The sequence below is a fragment of the Bufo gargarizans genome, chromosome 10, assembly GCF_014858855.1.
Source record: "Bufo gargarizans isolate SCDJY-AF-19 chromosome 10, ASM1485885v1, whole genome shotgun sequence".
Classification (NCBI taxonomy): domain Eukaryota; kingdom Metazoa; phylum Chordata; class Amphibia; order Anura; family Bufonidae; genus Bufo; species Bufo gargarizans.
The window spans coordinates 32,761,702-32,778,745 of record NC_058089.1 but is presented as its reverse complement, the minus strand read 5'-3'; the positions used below and the strand labels follow the sequence as shown (position 1 = coordinate 32,778,745).

General features: G+C 47.2%; 1 protein-coding gene across 1 annotated transcript in view; it reads left to right on the top strand.

Annotated features, from left to right (window-relative positions):
* The first annotated feature begins 10,438 nt into the window (after positions 1 to 10,438).
* The window catches only part of CD151 (CD151 molecule (Raph blood group)), a 42,910-nt gene continuing 36,304 nt past the window's right edge, over positions 10,439 to 17,044 (top strand). Inside the window, exon 1 of the mRNA XM_044269452.1 lies at positions 10,439 to 10,594. The gene's annotated coding sequence lies outside the window, so the exon portion shown is untranslated. The remainder of the gene's footprint in view (positions 10,595 to 17,044) is intronic.

The window sequence follows — 17,044 nt, the reverse complement described above, 5'->3', positions numbered from 1 at the left end:
AGAGACTTACCCCCACGTATCAAACAGTCCTTCCTGCTTCGGGATACCATAATGACGTGGAAGGCCATACGTAAACTCTACAGACTGCCTACGTACCTCACCCCCACATGCTGCTGTGGACATTACCCACCTTTTCTCAGGGGAGAGAATAAAATGTATAAGTTGTGGCGGCAGAAAGGCACAAACTACGAGACATTTTAGTCGCCTCAAATCAGAAGCTAATAGAATGGGAAGAATTCCGAAATAAATTTAATGTTGCTGCCTCTCATTATCTTCCGTATCAACAGATATGGTCCTACTGTAGAGCACAGTCGGAGAGCTTGGGGGAAACGGATAGATTGGCGTGGTTTGAGGCGTTGGTGGGGGTAAATAACTCTAGGCTCCCTCTGTCAGAATTGTACCGCAAAATTCACAACACCAAGAATATAAGTGTGGTTGCCAATGCCTTCTCAAAGTGGGGGAGAGAAATTGACTCTCCAAACCTGGCCAAAAAAGAGGGTTATGAATTTGTGAGAAAAGCTTTATTCAATAACCAGTCGAGGGAAATGCAACTGAGGTTAATGCACACGGCGACCTATGCGTTCGAGCTATCATTTAAAGATGCGCCTTCCCACTATCTGCGCCATTGTCCTAAATGTGAATTGCCCAAAGCGGGTCTTCTACACAGCATATGGTATTGCCCGAGGCTAAATCAGTTGTGGTCGGAGAAAGTAAGATATATTAAGGAGGTTTGGACATAGAGGTGTTACTCAAACCAATGCAATGTATTTTTCACTACATACCGAAAACACAGGCCAACTCGGAGGAGTCTGGGGTATCCGAGAAGGGAGTTCATTTACTACTTATATCCATTAAGAAGGCGATCTTAAGACACTGGCTGGAAAAAGAACCCCCCTCATGGGAAGAGGTGATAGGTATTATGAAGCAGGTGCTTTACCTGGAAAGCTTGGAAATGGAGAGACATAAAGAACAATCTATTTGCACTTTTATAAAAAAATGGCGAAGATTTATTGAAGCTTCTCTATCGATAGAAGAAATTAAAGAACTAATGTCGCCATTAACCCAAACTACATGGTACTTGGAGGCTAGAGTTGGGGGAAAATAAGGTAAATTGGAAATTTAGAGTATCACGAGCTAGACTTTTACCCATTTACTGAACGCCGCCATTTCTATTGCCCCGATAAACAAGAGATTACGGAGTGCATTCTTCTTACAAATGACAAGGTCCTATGGGAGGGGGGTGGGGTAGGGAAAGAGGTTAATGGTATTCTTTGCGTCAATATATACTTTAATTCGTTTAAAAAAAAAAAAAAGGGAAACATGAGAATATAAATGATGTTACACTGTGATGATGCTTCTTTGGGGGTCATGCTGTAATGCCGTCCCTGCTGGCTGAATGTTGACGCGAGCAGGGATATGATTCTGTATCTGAAATTGATTTCCCTATGTCTTGTTTTCCTTTTTTCAGTAAAAAGAAGTTAAAAAATAAAAATAAAAAAGTTGAACCATTTAATTATGAGAAACCGGTCAATTCTTTAAATTAATCACAAGTAATTTTTCATACAGGTTAGACTACATGCACACGACCGTTCCCTTTGCGGAACGGAACAGGCGGCCCATTGTAGAAATGTCTATTCTTGTCCGCAAAATGGACAAGAATAGGATATGTTCTATTTTTTTGCGGGGCCACGGAACGGAGCGACGGATGCGGACAGCACACAGAGTGCTGTACGCATCTTTTGCGACCCCATTGACGTGAATGGGTCCGCACCAGAGCCGCAAAAAACTGCGGCTTGGATGCAGACCAGAACAACGGTCGTGTGCATGAGGCCTTAAATAGGGGAAATCATATGGTTGGGGTCCCAGCCTCCTCTGTGCTAGGTGTAGATAACCTGATGCATCTCCTCATCCATGTCCATCTAAACTCCTCTTCTCCAGAGACACAGCGGCAGTATCGTCTTTGGCCTGGCCTCATCCTCTCATTAGTGTCCCCCTGCCCATAGATCCGCTCCCTTTGACCCATACTTGCCAACTGTAACAGTGGCCGCTGTACGCCGCTGTTCCCCCAGTTATCGCCGCGGTCCTGGGTGCCATGATCTGTGCTCGGTGCTTCCCATATTACCGCTGCGGTCCTGGGCCCGGTTTCTGTAGGTGTTATTGCTTTTGAGGATTCCGCTCCACAGCTTCCACTCAGCCCTGGACACAGCATGAGTTCGGCTGGTTTCGTGTTACACTGCTCTAAGGGCGGAGCACATCACTCCCTGGGCTGTGCGGGTTAGGTCAGGTGACCCCGCTGACCAACCCTGGCTCTCCTGCAGGTATTTAGATGGCTCAGCCCTCTTCCCAGATGCCTCAGTGTCAAGGTCCTTGAGTTTGCTGGTTCCCGATAAGCTTGTGTGCTCCAGGTTTATACTTCGTTCCTGGACTCTGCTTATCGTCTGATCCCTGCCTGCTTGCCTTGTCTCTCCTGTTGCCGACCTGGATTGCCTGCCCTGTGTCTGTGCCGCCTGCCCTGACCCTTTGCCTGTCTGACTACGCCTCTGCCTCATCCTTCGGTACTGCACTGTTGCTCCTGGTAACGACACCGCCTGCCTGACTACGCGTGTACATCTGGCACCTACCCAGGAATCTCCTGGACCAGCTGCCACTGACTCGCCGATTGCTCTGGAGAAGCCCCTGGCAACTACCCTAACGGCTCACGTCTATCCTTACCATCTGAGGCTCTAGTGAAAACCAGGTAGTTGCTTAGACCCGCCCCTCCAGAGTATAGCCAGTCAGTGGCACAGTCGGTTCACACCGCTGATCCGTGACACCAACAAAAATCAATTCCAGGGAGACTGTGTATGCTGGGTGCTGCAGCTGCAATACGTTTTTATTTTCTCTGTATACCCTGCCCATAAATACCGGAGGTACTCTCATAGGACCACTTAAAGTACCCTCCATTAACAGTGGCGAAATAGGACCCTTAGGCCTTTTTCACATGAGCGAGTTTTTCGTCTGGGTGTGAAGCGTGTAGCGAGTATATAGCATCCGGACTGTGTGCACATGTTTTTCACGCATCATTTCTGCGTTCAGGAAAAATTGCAGCATGTTCTAAATTCTGTGTTTTTCATGCCGCTCTGGTTCCATAGAAGTAAATGGAGCTTCAGTGAAAACCGGATTGCGCGGAAGCACATTGTTATTCTTCAGGTTTTTTTTTCACATGCGTGAAAAATGCATCAAAAACTGATTTCACCAACGTGGAAAAAACTGAAACACTGAACACCATCACAGACAAAACTGACTGAACTTGGGGGAGGGGGTTGGGACAGGTGTTCTAAGTGAAGTTGGCCAGTATGGATAATATATGGTAGCCAGAATGGGAGCTGAGCCGCAGTAAGCCAGTGTCGGAAACTACACAGTGGACATAGCCTTCAGGTTCTGTCCACGGTACAGTTTGGCCAGTGTGGGTGTTAAGTGTCGGACCTCTACCATTCTGCTATTGATGACTAGGGATGAGCGAACTTGTGTTTTCAAGTCCGGCGTACAAGGTTCTATCTAAATATTCCGTTATGGATTTCGCTACCATGGACCATAACTTATGGTCCGTGGTAGCAGAATCCATAACGGAATTCTTAGATAACCCGAACCTTGTACGCCGAACTTGAAGCACAAGTTCGCTCATCCCTATTGATGAACTATCCTGAGGACAGACCGCCCATATCTAAGTCCTGTAAAACCCCTTTAAACACTACTACTACTAGAGTACCATCTCACTAAGGCCCTTATGCACACGAACGTATTTTCTTTCCGTGTCCGCAAAAAAAACAGAAGCTACTCCATGTGCATTCCGTTTCCGTTCCGCAAAAAAAAAAAATTGAACATGTCCTATTATTGTCCGCATTATGGACAAGGATAGTACTGTTTTATTAGGGGCCAGCTGTTCCGTTCCGCAAAATACGGAATGCACACGGAAGTCATCCGTATTTTTTATAGATCCGTTTTTTGCTGACCGCAAAATACATACGGTCGTGTGCGTGAGGCCTAACAGTGCAAGCAAAGTGTCTACTTTCAAACTGCCACTAGGGGGAACTCACTACATACATTTGTCCAACCATATGCCAGACAGATTACCTGGGTACTGAGTGCACTTTGCATGCTGGCGCTGTATGAAATTACCTGACTTTTGTATTTGTGTCTTTTAGTTTTTTTGGGGGGGCGGGTTTGCCGATATAAAACGAAAGCCTGAATCTCATGGTAGCTCCTCAAGGATTGACTTAAGCTCTGTTTACACCGCCGGTGCACCTGAGTATTCTCCAAGACTAAAGAGCATTCTTATCACAAACAGTTGAGGTGACTTGTATGTTCACTGCTTGCCAAAATATACCATGGACCATGTTCCTCTCCTAATGGACTCACACATACACTCACAAAAACTTGCACACCCTCACCTGCTGATGTGCACGGTTGCGCACTTGACAGATGAATGAGGCCATCATGGCTGCCGCCAGGGAGGTATACAGCCAGTGCCCTTTGTGATGTCATCGTCCCTGAAAGCTGATAGGCCCCCTTGTGATGCACGCAGTGTTCTGTTTATGCGAATTTTCATGGGGCGGGGGGCAGTTTGATTTGCAGTTGGACAGACCTGTCAATCCAATGAATTAGCACTGTCTTGAATGGGTGGGATTGTGACAGTGGAAACCAGCAAGGAGGAGCCCTACTCTCCATGTACAGTTGCTTGCAGCTGCACCGGAGCGTTGGGCCAGATCCCGCTTTTGGCAACCTGGACCAGGAAGGGCCGGCACAGCATTACTGAGAGAAGTGCGGTACCAGCACAGTCCATGGATCTCACAGATCAGACTCGTTCTCCATCTCCTTGGTCAAAAATGAATTGGAAGTATGGAATATGATGGAAGGGGGAGCAGCAGACACTAAACTGGTGATCCCCCAGTGCAGTGGCCAAGAAGCCACAACCAAAAATGATACTTTTTGATTGGTACCTACTTGAAGCGACAGCGGGTGCACACAAGCACTCCCAAGCCCTGAGGGCCATCTTGTAAAAAAAACTGGTGACATGGTTTGTCTGTTTTGGGCTGGCCAAAATAGGGAGTGGCAGGATTCTAGTTCTTACAAAATCGCCTTTTTGGACCATGCTCCTCCCACATAGATGCGCACCCTCTGCTGACAGACGTGCGCACATACCCACCCTCCCTTGCTGATGTGCACGGCTGCCCACTTGGCCGACCAATGAAGCCATTAAAGCTGCTGCCAGGAAGGTAAACAGCTGGCGCCCTTTGTGATGTCATCATCCGTGGATGCTGAAGAGCCCCATTATGAGATGCGCAGTCATACTGTTTTTCTGAAGGCTACCACTTGCAGTTGGATAAACCTGTCAATCCAATGAATTAGCATTGTTGTGAATGGGTTGTAATGTAGCAGCAGAAACCAGCAAGCAGACAATCTAGTCTCCACGCATGGTTCCCTGTAGCTGAATCAGAGTGCTGGGCTTCATCATGCCTTCAGAAGCCTGGATCACGAAGGGCAGGCGCAACGGTGCTGCAGAAAGTGTGGTTCCAGCATGATGCATGCATCGGACAGATCAGACTCGTTCTCCATCTTCCTGGCCCATTGTACATATGGTATCTCGCGGAAGAGGGGCCCAAAAAACACTAAACTGATGTGAACCCGCAACACAGAGGCCAAGAAGGAAAAAGCCAGAAAAGGTTCCACAATGGCATTGGCCACATGGTGCCCTCTTGAAGCGACGTCAGGTGCACCCAAGCATGTCCACGGTTGCGCCATCCGGGGATGAATGGTTGAGGCGGCTTGTCTGTTCTATACTTGCCAAAATAAGCTTTGGTTGTATTATAATCTGCACAAAAAAACCTTTTCAGACCATGAACCTCCCTCCATGGACACGCACCCTCGGCCGACACACTTGCACACACACACAAGCCCTCACCTGCAGAGGTTCATGGTTGCACACTGAACTGAAGAATGAAGCATGTCAGGGACGTAAGCAGCCGGGCCGTTGTGATGTCATCGTCCCTGAATTGTGACACATGCAGTGTTTTATCTATGCAAATTTTCATGGGGGATGCCACCTTGATTTTCATTTGGACAAAACTGTCCATCCAATTAGTTAGCGTGGTCATGAATGGGTGGGATTGTGAGAGAGGAAACCAGCAAGCAGATACCTTAGGCCTCTTTCACACGGGCCTCATGGATTTAGGCCGGATAAGATGCGGGTGCGTCGCGGGAAAAATTTTCCGCGCGAGTGCAAAAGTATTTTTATTTAGGTGTTGTGTAGATTTTATTATTTTCCCTTATAACATGGTTATAAGAGAAAATAATAGCATTCTTAATACAGCATGCATAGTAAAATAGGGCTGGAGGGGTTAAGAAAAAAAAAAAATTAACTCAGCCTAATCCACTTGTTTGCGCAGCCCGGCCCGGAAAATGACCTGTGGTGACGTCACTGTGCTCATCACATGGTCCATCACATAAAGATTATGGGGGAGATTTATCAAAACTGGTGTCTGAAAGGTCCGCAGTGATGTCATCAAAGGTCCTTTACCTAGGTCCTGAAGAAAGAAGAAAAGCCGGGCTGCGCGAACAAGTGGATTGCAATGAGTTAAATTACTATATATTTTTTTTAACCCCTCCAGACCTATTTTAATATGCATTCTGTATTAAGAATGCTATTATTTTCCCTTATAACCATGTTATAAGGGAAAATAATAATGATCGGGTCCCCATCCTGATCGTCTCCTAGCAACCATGCGTGAAAATCTCACTGCATCCGCACTTGCTTGCGGATGCTTGCCATTTTCACGCAAACCCCATTCACTTCTATGGGGCCTGCGTTGCGTGAAAAACGCACAAAATAGATCATGCTGTGATTTTCACACAACGCACAAGTGATGCGTAAAAATCACTGCTCATGTGAACAGCCACATAGAAAGGAATGGGTCCGGATTCAGTGTGGATGCAATACGTTCAACTCACGCATTGCACCTGCGCGGAAATCTCGCCCGTGTGAAAGAGGACTTAGTCATCACCCACGGTTGCTAGCAGCTGTACTGGAGCACTGCACTGGATCCTGGTTTCGGAAACCTGGGCCAGAAAGGAAAAGCACTGAGAGAAGTTCAGTACCAGCACAGCGTGTGGATGTTATTAAGACCCCCAATGTTAATAAGATCCTAATCAGACCTCAGATCAGACCCCAATGTTCATAAAAACTAATTTAGACTTCAGATCAGATGCCAATGTGAATGACCCCCAATCAGACCCAGCATCGGACTGAGGTTCCTTGGGCCCCCCAGAGGATCTGATGATTCTGAGGGCCCACCCTCCACGTATATAAGACCATGACTAATTAGGGGTCCATTATTGTCAGAGCTTGGGCCCACCAGAGGATCCTCTAGTGGGCCAGTCCAACCCTGGCTGGATCTTGCTTTCAGAAACTTGGACCAGGATGGGCGGGTACAGTGGACATGGGGGAAGTGTGGTACCAGCACAATGCTCTTATCGGACCTTTCAGACACCAGTTTTGATAAATCTCCCCCATAATCTTTATAACGCTGGCTGTTCCACAGCACTTCACAATAAGACAGAGTCCTCAGGGGTCCGCTGAGATGTCCGTCATAGTTGGCAACAGTAGTCGCCAAGCAGGAGATGGTTCGGTGCTAAGTGCGCCGCCAAATTTTTTAGGGGATGTCCCCTTTGTCTAAGCTTTTCCCCTTTTTGTGATGCACCCTGCTCCAGATCTGTTTGTCCGGAGGGATTAAATTTGTTGGGTTTTCATATTGATGGGCAGTATTATTTGCCCATAGACTTTTCCTTTTTTATTTTGAGCCCCTTTCGTCCTTTCTTAACTGGGTTACAATGTCGTCAGGGGTTGAAGGTCAGATGCTACACTATTTGGATAATCTCCTTTTTATTGCTCCTCCAGATTCAGATGTTTGTTAATTGATGCGTAACAGTTTCTTTTTTTAGGTTTGCGGTTATTTTGGTATTCCATTGGCGCATGACAAAACTGACCTTCCATGTCGTGGGATGGAATTTTTAGGGATTTTGATTGACACTGAGTTCATGGAGTTTAGGTTGCCTTTGGATAAAAGTAAGAGGATGTTGGTTTTGATTTGGCGAATGCTGGAGGTTAAGAAGACTACTTTGAGGGATTTACAGTCATTATTGGGTTTGTTTGTATTTGCCTCTCAAGGTATTCCAATTGGTAGGATTTTTTTTCTAGATGTTTGTATATGGCTACTAGTGGCCTGAAGTCTCTTAAGTGTCATATTTGTTTGTCTAGCAATTGAAAGAAGATTGTAGACGTTTGGGAAGACATTTTGATTAATTTTAATGGCCATAGTAGAGTAAATTTGTTGAGGCTGGGTCATTAGGTCTGTTTATGGACTCATCTGGCTCATAGCTAATGGCCAGTGGTCTGCTGAACTATGGCATGCCTCGTGGTGTTCAGCGGGGATGCTCAAAAAGTTTGTTAGAGTTGTTCCTTATAGTTGTAGCTTTAGTTATTTGGGGTGAGATTTTACAGAATAAGAGGGTACTGGTACATACAGCTAACAAAGCGGTTTTGTTCGCTATTTACTGTTTATCATCCAATAGTCCTGAGGTTGTTTTTTTGTTATGTTTTTTTTTTGGTTCATTCTAGAAATGTCTGACTTAAAGCAACTGATATTCCTGGAAAATCCAATCTTATAGCGGACTCTTTTCTTGTGCGCAGCGGGACAAGTTTTTCTTTCCGCCTGGATACCGAGGCAAAGGCAAAGTATCCCAGGTCCAGACTATCTGTAGAGTCTAATTGGTCATTGATCTGCAACCAGATTCAGTGTTCGTTGGCTCGGAATACTTGGGATGGGTATGTCTTTGGTGGAAGTGGTGTTTATTCTGTTCTGCCAGATATGTCAATGTGTTGACTTATAGTGTTGATTTGTTCATTGACTTCATTTGTGATTTTATCAATTGAGGTTTAGGGTTTGCTTCTGCTCATAAATGTTTAGTCTTTTTTCTTTAAATTGGCAGGTTTTCCTACCCTTTAATAGTTCATTTTTTATTAAAACAAGTTTTGAAGAGGTCCAGTTCTGTTCCAGATTCAAGATGTCCAATTACGGTTCAATTGTTGATTCACATGGTTTCAGCTTTGCGGCATTGTTCGTTGTCTAGCTATGAATTCATTTTGTTTTGGTGTACCGTACCTTTGTTTTCGCATTCTTTGATTCTTTACGCATTAGCGAGCTTGTTTCCCCTAATACAGTCTAAGACGGATCAGAGGGGGGACGGTAGTTGGCTGAGGATTGGTCAATTTTAGGGTCCCCGCTGTGTCCGTATTTTTCTGTTGTGGAATTTCTTTGGATAGGCTTGGATGCTTAAAGGGGTTGTCCCATCTCAGGCAATGGGGGCACAGTGGGGGCATAACTAGTATGTGGTGGCATAAAGGGGGGAATTATTACTGTGGGGGGTGCCAGGGTTGTCAACCTTCCAGAAATTTCTGGACAGTCCGTAAAAATAGGTTACCTTTTTCCTGTGTCTGCGAACAAAAATAGATGTGTCCGTGATTTTGAGGCTGGTGGTACTTGACTAGATTATTTTGGTGGTAATTATCATCATTTTACAGTAAATGCTGGTAATTATAGATGAAGAAATTTCATATTTTGAAATTCGCTCACACATTTTGCTTGGTGGTAAAAGGTGAATTGCGTTATGGATTCCGTTACCACGGACCATAACGCAATTCTATGACAGAATGCCTTTAGAGGCATTCCATTATTCATTCCGTCATAATAGAAGTCTATGGGCTGCAAAACGGATCCGTCCCATTTCCGTTATGCAGGGGAGTCCTCTCCTGTATAACGGAAACGGGACGGATCAGTTATGCAGCCCTTAGACTTCTATTATGACGGAATGAATAATGGAATGCCTCTAAAGGCATTCCATTATGCATTCCATTATGCATTCCGTCACGATCCGTATGCGCTTCGTCAATTTTTTTTATACTCGGCCACGAGTATGTTTCTTTGTGGTTTTCAAAAGTTAAAGGTATGCAGAGCGCATGGAGGACCACTGTCCGGCTGAAGACAGACCTTCATGAGCCCTGTGGGATATCTGCCAGCCCTTTTAGGAGTCTGGGAGGTCTACTCTCCTTCACTGGAGTTTTGGTAAGTAGGGTTAAACGTAGCCTCTAACGCACATGTGAACAGTCAGGGTAACTACTAACTGTACTGTAATAGCAGCTGTACTGCTTGTCACCAAACTTTGTGAGAAAAAAAAAGTGACTCCATATAATATTCAGCATCCTGACAGAAGAGGAGCGGACTTCTGAGACCTTCTGCAGTAATGTCATGGTTTATACTGGTCACCAGTCATCCAACCAGTAAGAAGAGCCGTGCAGTGCCCTCTAGCACCAGCAGGTGGCGCCTCCTCTCTGGCCGCGCACGTCGCTGCTGAGGTGTGGCTTGTGAGGAGCCGCTGCCCTTCTTCTGGCGCCGGGGTGTCCGCCTCTCAGTGTCCGGAGGATTAGCTCGGGGAGTCTGGGACATCTGTAGCCGCTGTCGGACGTGATACAGTGACCGAGGAAGGAGCGAGGAGACCCGGGGTGAGTGCTGTGCGGCTCCGGGGCCTTGTGCGGCTGCAACAGGCGGTGGCTGTGTGTTCTATTACTGCAGGCGGAGGGGCTCGGGGATCTGTATATGTCTATATAGTGTTATAGTGTGTGTGTGTATATGTATATAGTGTATATGTCTATACAGTGTGTGTATATATAGTGTGTGTGTGTATATGTCTATACAGTGTATGTATATAGTGTATATGTCTATACAGTGTGTGTATATATATATAGTGTTATAGTGGCTGTGTGTATATATATTACATACAGGAGGTTGTGCTCTGTAGTTCACATGGTCAGTACTGCAGACAGAGAGGTAGGTTGTCCTCTTAGTAAGTAGTCACAGGGTGACCTACTGCTGGGGCCTCCAGCTGTCACCTGTGGGAGAACCCTGCAGAAAGTGTTTGCTCTCCCTGCAGCGCCACCACAGGGGGAAATGAAGCATTGCGTGGGGCACATAGAAATCAATGGGCTGCCCACAGTAAGGCCTCTTTCCCACCTCCGTGTCTGTTTTTTGACCTCCGTGTATACTCCGTATCCCACGGACTCCTCTAGGCCAAACATGAATTTCCAGAGCATCTCCTACCAATGGTCCGTGAAAACCATGGACCAAACACTGATGGGTGGGAGGGATCCGTAATTGCAGACAAAATAGGACGTGCTTCTATGATGTCACCGCGGACAACCACTGGTGTGTGAATGCACTCATTAAAGTCAATGGATAGGTGAGTGGTCGGAGGAGACCTCGTATGGCATGCAGCTAATGTTAGGGTAGTTGGGGGTCTGACACCGGGGGCCCTTTCTGATATTGAGGGTCCTTTGTCCCTGGTGCTCTGCAGCAATCTATGATGAGACCTACAGCCGCATTCACACTGTAACGCCTAAATAGCCCCATGGCCGCTTTGTCTCTAGGGCTGTAGTGTCCGGGTAGTTGTATCTCCACCAACTGGCAAATCGTAGTCATGACCCCTCACTTCTAACGGTGGGCACCCCCCCCCCCATTATATTATTTAAAGGGCTTATTGCTGGGTTATGCCATCACGTTACGATTGGGGGGGGTCTGATATGTGGGACCCCCACCGATAGAGAATGAAGGGGCTTCATTGCTGGTATAGCTCTACATTCAGGAGTAGGCGAGACCTCTGCAGAGAATAAATGCACGTGATTTTATTGCGTCTGGATTTCCAACATGACGTTTTTGTAACGCATAAGGTGAAACCGACGACAGCTCCACATGGAACGCATGACGATTTTGCTGCAATGGCTGCGGTCGATCCGCCCTATGCCTCCATTGCTTTAGGGCCAATTTCACATGACCGCGCTCGGTCCAGGAAACGTGGTCCGTGTGTCAGCTGGACCGACCACGGCTCCCCTGACCTGACTGTATGATAGTGATTTATCATAGTCACTTCCTATCTGATTGTGGTTCTATTACACTGCACTCACATGATCCTGACCCGTGATCTGATACTGACTGTATCATAAATCACCTTGATGCAGTCAGTTCGGGGGGTTCGGCCGACACATGGACCACGTTTCCTGGAGCGAGCCCTAAGTCCACCTTGTCATACGGCTAGAACAGACACTGGTCTTGTTACAGACGTGAAGACCAAGGGTTGATGGTGACTTGAGGTGCATGTTCTGAGCTGCCATCGGAGGTGGGCTATGTGGTCTGCTTTCTCTCTGCACAGGACTTGGCTTCTTGTGAGTTACCTAGTTGGCTGTGAAATGGTTAAGCTCTGGTAGGGGCAGCTATGAGGCTATGCGTACAAGATATGGGCTGTGTGGTGGGAGGCATGCTAGGAATGCTAGGACCGGTGACGTCACTACAATGGCTTCCCTCAGGGCGCTCCTCTACAGCCGCCAGGTGACCCGGGGAGACACTGAGGTAGTGTCCTCGGTGCACGTCAGTGCGGTGACTTTGCTGTGTGCGGTGTATTTCCAGTCAGAAGGAGGTTCGGCTGCTGAAAGTAAAATATGGAAATGTAGACTGCGACAGCGGGAAAGAATCGGATAACAGGAGAAAACGGAAAACGCAGGTGGACGGAGGCTCTGTTCCTAAAAAGGGTTCATGGAAAACATACATAAAAAGGTGGAAATGTGCAACGCGTTTCATGGGCCTTTCATGCGTTTTCTAAGCAGTTTTATACAAACCTATCGGCGGTGGCGCTCCTGTATCCCCTTATCCGTTTTCTGCTGTTATCCGTACCGTTGGGACCGGATCTCTGGAATCTCCCGCAGGAGGAGCCGCTCGGCTACAGGAGAGCACAGCTCATTTTGGCAATCGTGTATTACTGTATTGTTACACCCTGGAGCGCCCGTATTTGCCTTTTTTTTTAAAATTTGCGACAGGAATTGATCAGTCCTTGTAACCCGCCGGTCGTACGTGATAGTTTACAGTTCTTACAGATACATTGTGGTGGGGGTAATTTTTATTATTATTTTTGCTAAGGTTTCCATACACTTAGGACGTGTGCGGCCTGTGCCCTTATTGCAGCCCGAGAACAGGACATGTTCTATATTTTTGCAGTGCAGACAGAATCTGGCGGATCGCGGACCCGTTCAAGTGAACGTCCGGTTCCCATGCATTGCAGACCGTGGGCACGAGCCCTTAATAGAGTATTCCCATCTGGGGCATTGGGCCAGGAGCGCACGTGATGGGAAAATGCGGCAGAATAAAAATGTACAACAAAAGCCGCACATATTGCATTAGGTTTTTTTTGCTGCGGAAAAGCCAGCAGAGGCCACCCTCTCCATCAAAAAGGGGGAAATCCGCAAGGAAAATCCGCCCTATTAATTGACATTCTGCAGATTTCATGTCTGCAATATCCAATATCTGGGCTTTTCATGCAGAATGTGGATGAGAATTCTGAAATTCTCATCCACTTTGCTGGTTTTGTACAACGCCGCGGATTTGCCCCTTGAAAATCTGCAACTGCAAATCCGCAGCTAATCAGTCACGTGTGACCTCAGCCCTAAGAGCATGTCGCTAGGATATGCCATCAGTGACAGATAGGGAACGGATCCCACCTCTGGGACCGCATCCCATCTCCAGAATGGGGCACCAGTGAAGGAGAGCTCACTGCACATGCCCGGTTTCCTCTCCGTTAAATCTTATGGCTCGCTCGGCTATTTTCGGAACTTGCATAGCAGTAAACGGCGGGGGGGGGGGGGGGGGCTGCTCTCACCTTCAGTTCGGGGGACCCTTTCCTGATGATGGAAGCGGATCCCAGGTGGGACCTGCACCTATCCCAGCAACATGCCATCAATGTCCTGAGTGGGAATACATGTCTACTTACCGTGCCCCCCCCCCCCCCCTTCTTGGCTCTGTCGGTAGATCTCCATAGTTGTCAGATCAAACTGAAGACTTCTTGGTGTAAGTTGGGGGTTATCTGTTCATTCTTCATTCACCCTATGACCCCCCCCTTCCCCCCAAAATAAATAAACTTTCAGAACAAAGCAGCAGAGTCTCCTACAGGTGTCATTACCAAGGTCTTCTCGGACGCCTCCTCTTCTGAAATGTCATCTCCCATAAAAAAGAAGCTTACCAGTACGATTTCTACCCGTCACTGGCACCAGTTGATCTGCGCTCTTTGCCGCGTAGCGGTGTGACGTGACGCCTCTGTGGCCATCACTACCATACCACATTCCTAACAGATAGAAGGGGTGACCATGATGGCGGCCATTTCGGTCATGGCAACCTCTCTCCAGGAACAATCCATCACTCATAGCTGCTTCCATTAATTTCAATGGCTGGCATGTAATACTGCATGAGACGTGGCTTTCCCTCTCACCGGGCCTTGTCTAGTGGCTACCTCTTGGCGGCTATCCTTCCCTGCCCCCTTCCCGTACCAGTAAGAGGAGAGCAGAGTTATGGGGGGCACTGAGTTTCGGTCAGGTGCCGTATGATGGGGGCAGTGTAATCGCCTGGTACTATGGCCACAGTGGTAAAGACTGCGTGATCAGTGTGGCACAGATTTGTGGGGCCACGTTGCTCCTGTTTCCTTTGCGATTGCTTTGACTCCTGACAGGTCAGTTGCTGCCGCCCCTGATTGCCGCACGTTATTATATTCTAGTTTCCAGCAGACATCTTTGCAGTAACTGTTCCTTCCGTTCAACACCAGCTCTTTGTTCTGTAGGAGCGCATTACTACTTCACCATCCAAAGTCCACCCTGGGTGTTATGTTTCATGTACAGTGGGTGTGCCGGGGAGGATTCGCAGCACTAAGGCCTCTCTCCTCCAGCGATACGGATTGTGTCACGATCTGTTCAGGGAAAAAACTATAGTTTTGCAGGCAAGCTCAATCATTTATTTTATTTTTTTCTGCAATTCTGCAACTGCGTCTTTTCCGTCCAGATTGTATCTGGTTTTCACGCGTGTGAAGTAAAAACTGAAGAATAACAATCTACAGCTTCTGGTAACCATCAGTGAAAACGTATTGCATCCGGATGTCTTTTGTTTTCACGCAAACCCCAATCATTTCTATAGGGACAGAGCTGCACGAAAAACGGACAATATAGGACACACTGCGACTTTCCTGAATGTAGAGATGATACTTGAAAAACGGGTCAGGATTCATTCCGGTAGTTGTCTGTACGCTTCACGCATCACATCCGGATGGAAAAGTCGCTTTGGTGAAAGAGGCCTTAAACATGGCCTGTAACACATGCAGATTTTGGGCACTTGCTGCAGAAATGCAGCAAAAACTTGCAGTAACGCTGGGTTCAGACCTGAGCGTTCGGGATGTAGCGCTCTGTATGCTCGATTCTACGGGCGTCTGACATACGCGGCTCCGGAACAAACGAACGCCTATTGTCGCGCGTTCCCACTAAGTCTATGTACGGGAACACGCGACAAGACGCCCCTAAGAAGCTCATGTACTTCTTGGGGCGTCGGGCGTTTTACAGCGCGATCGTACGCGCTCTAAAACTCCCAGGCGAGAACCATTCCCATAGGGAATCATTGGTTCTTGCCTGTTGAGCGTTTTACAGCGCGTAGGAACGCGCTGTAAAACGCTCAGGTCTGAACCCAGCCTTAGATCCTGCACTGCTGTGGGCATGTTCACACAGAATAATACACTTACTGAACATTATGAGCCTGATTAGAAGCTTCTCCGGTCGTTTTGATGCCGATACGCTGCACATACCGCACCAGCCTCCTACTTCGTGTAGGACTTTTTTTTTTTTTTTTTCTTTTCAAAAAGGATCCAAAATGTGCACTGCTGAGTATAACAGATGCTTAAAACACAGGATCAGTAATGAAGACTAAGGCTTCATTAAGACGACTGTATCCGTTTTTGCGGATCCGCAAAACACAGACGGCAGCCGTGTGCCTTATGCATTTTGCGGATCGGAATGTTCTTCTCCGTGATATAAATGCCTATTCTTCGTGTGCAGTTCGCATCTTTTATGGCCCCTTCTGTAAAACTGCATCCGATCTGTAAAATTGCGGACAGAAAAATACGGTTGTGTGAATGGGCCGCAAACAGTGATGTGAACCCGGCTTTACTCATGTGGATTTGTCGCATCAAAATACGTCCTGCGTTTTGCGACTGCGTGGTTTTTACAGGAGAAACATATTTCTTTTACGTTTCACCCCCCCCCCCCAAAAAAAATTGCAAGACGGAACAAATCGCAGTAAAACCGCATGCATTTGTTTTTTCAGGAGCACCTCAAACCCTACATGTGAATACTCCCCGATGAGAAGACGACGACGTTGCTGCATTTCCCAGAATTCTCCTGGGATTTCTTTAGCCGGAGCATTTTCTGCTGAGACCAGGATTCCTAGGTCTAATTAATTGCTGAAGACAGAGGAGCTAAGGAGGGCTGTTTGTGTAGCTGTAACCCATTCATAGCCAAATCATAGCCAAATCATGTAGCTGTAACCCATTCATAGTTAATCAGTTGTCTGAAAAGGTTGTGGTGCTTGTGCGAGCACTGCGCTCTCTTCAGTGTTTAGGTTGCTCACGTCTCCCTTGTAGCGGTGGTGCAGTGTAATTACAACTCCTCCCGTTCACTTCAATGTAACCGTTGTATTTACACCGCACTGCCACTACAAGAGAGAGGGCGCTGAAGAGAACGCAGCGCTCGCACAAGCATCACAACCCCTTCAGACAGCTGATCAGCGGGGGTATTGGGGAGTAGTCCCCCGCTGATCTGATATTGATGACCTCCCCTAGGTCACCGATATCTGTAGCCAGAAGAACCCCTTTAAATAGTTGTGTAATAGTCAGATCTTTTTCAGTGACAAAACAGTTGCAGCTTCTGCCGCTCAGAAGCGGTGCTGCTGGATGAGGACGAGACATGGCATTAGTGATCCCTCATCCTGTGGAGGAGATTGCTGCATGTAAGAGGTCTCCTCCACTGAACGAGCAGCCGACTGTCAGGAAGGAAGTGACCATCGGCTTCTCCTCGCTTGCTGTCAATGCACCTTTAGTCTTC